Here is a 2,485-nt window from a genome sequence, read left to right on the forward strand (position 1 = left end):
TAGAATTTTATTTAAATTTTATAATATAAAAGACTCTTAATCTCAGGGTGAGTTGCTAGGCAATCAGAAACAGACACAATAACTACACTTAATTAAATTAATATATATTTTACAAATGTATTTAAATTTAGGAATAACAAAACTAACCCAGTTCACAATCTTCTTTTCTATAATGTTATGTTCTACTCGAAATGGCTTCCAAACTTTCCCGCTTCCAGCCGACGGACGTCCTCTCACCAGGCAATCCAAACTAAAAGTAAATTTCTTCTTGGTTGTCTTCCTTTTTCAAACTGTCCACTCTTGCTGGACAAAAATTGATGAGGACCTCCTCATCTTGGAAACATCCTTTCACATGCGCGCCCTGACAACGAATGAATCTCCAAAACGAAAACCTGCCTCGATGTTACATGTAAACATCGATTGTCGCACAACAGTTAGGGATTTTTGCAAATGATTTACTTTCTAAATATTATTCTTTAACACTATTTCTTGACTTCTATTTTTTCTTTAATTTATTGTATTTTCAATTATGATGGGAAGAGTTAAAATAGTTTGTATGATATTTGAATCTGCTCAACATGGCCTTGATTCAACGGACTTGTTGACTGAAGAATACGTACCGCCATCTTGGTTTTGTTTTGGATCACGAATTTATTATGGACAATAAAAATTGGTTAGCTTGCTTTTTGGATAAACAAAACAAATGTACAATATTAAAATGATATATAAAATAAAACATATTAAAAATCCTTTATACATCAAAATATACTATTTACTAAAAAGAGCATATTACAATATTTTATAGGAAATTTGAGAGTTTAAATAAAGTTTTAAAAAATTATTCTATTTTTAAAGAAATCATTTATTTTTTTTTTTTGCCCAGACTTCTGCAGAAACTTCTTCACTGCTTCTCCTCTCAGACATAAGAGAAGGACTTGCTGCCATGGTATATTATTCTCTGTTACCCACTTCAGACACTGCTTCTTCTCAGACCCATCCATCAAAATCTGTGTTATTCACTGAAGCACTAGGGTTTATACTTTTAATCAAGGTCGAAAATCATCTGTACGCTGGCTTGATCATTATTGCGTGTTGATACTTCATATATGTTCTCTTTCCCCAACAATGGATCCCATGAATCGCATTATGGTCTTTGACTGAACAGCCTCCCAAGCTGCAGCGAAGAATAACACATCTTTGAAATTCAAATTGTTTAATGTCGTAAGGATTTCTTCTTGTTGTTGTGCAACTACATAGGAGAGTAGGGTTGTATGGTTGAAAACAAAAATGTTGTTGCCTGCTGAGTTTTCTCAAAAAAGAACCTTTTTTTTATGCCAGTTCGGGTTATTGGAGTGTTCTGAAAATCACTACTATCATTAATTACTTATGGCCAAATAATAATCATCCAAAAAATTTAAATTTTAAAGTATTTATTTATTTTTTTTGGAAGAAAATATGTATTTATAATCTTTACACTTTCTTGAGAATGGTTAATTTTGTTTAAATAAATAATTCAATTTTTATCCATTTTTATCTCAACACATTTTATTTTTCTTATAAGTCCGACATTTCGGCCAATCCAGCCATCCTCAGGGATCTACCACAAAACAACTTTGACGATATGTATGATCTTAACAATTCAAATTACTTTACATTATTATTTATAATTTATCTTACCTTAATACAATTTTGAAACTAAAAGTATTTAAACACTCAACTTCATGCAGGCTATTCTGCTCAGGTCACAACAATTAGGTAAACATATTCTTCTGTTAATAAGTATATCCTATATTATGTCTAATTACCTAATTAGTCAACTTTTACATTAAAACAAAAATTAAAATTCATTTATCACAGTCACTTGTTAAAACTTTATCACAACATTGCTTGTAACCTTCCTCCACTCAGTTCAAGCATTAAAAATATTTATTACAACAATATTTTTGTTAATTTTCCTCTTTATTTCATTAGTAAAAATCCCATCAAGGCTAATTATAACTATCCACATTTAATTTATGTTATATTTTTCATAAATTAATTTTACTTAATATCTCTGCATAGTGTTGGTTCAAACTTCTTGTATCTGTTTTGAAATTTACAGTATAATTAATATTTTCAGATATGTAAATGGATTCAAGTATTTTCCTTTTGAACGTATTATTTTCTTTATGTAAAATCATTGTATTTTTAAAATAAAAAAAGTGCTGGTTTTTTATTGCATGTTGTACTATTGCCGTTTTATTTGGATCCCTCTCCTTGTTTTTCAAGGAAGATGTCCTTGTGGTAGATGTCCCTGAGGATGGCCGGAATGTCCGAAACGTCAGACTTATAAGAAAAATAAAATGTGTTGAGACAAAAATGGATAAAAATTGAATTATTTATTTAAACAAAAGAAAATATTTATTTCAAAATAAGATTCTGTAGTAATTTCAATTAATTTTGTATTCATTATCCAGACTTTAAAAGAAATGTGGCCTACATCAAG

At 29.5% G+C, this 2,485-nt stretch overlaps 1 protein-coding gene across 2 annotated transcripts in view; it reads left to right on the forward strand.

The window, feature by feature from the left end:
• The window catches only part of otu (ovarian tumor), a 19,221-nt gene that overhangs the window by 10,095 nt on the left and 6,641 nt on the right, over positions 1-2,485 (forward strand). The gene's annotated exons all lie outside the window — the stretch shown is intronic.

Source organism: Halyomorpha halys, unplaced genomic scaffold, assembly GCF_000696795.3.
Source record: "Halyomorpha halys isolate HHAL.00 unplaced genomic scaffold, Hhal_1.1 Scaffold1120.1, whole genome shotgun sequence".
Lineage (NCBI taxonomy): Eukaryota > Metazoa > Arthropoda > Insecta > Hemiptera > Pentatomidae > Halyomorpha > Halyomorpha halys.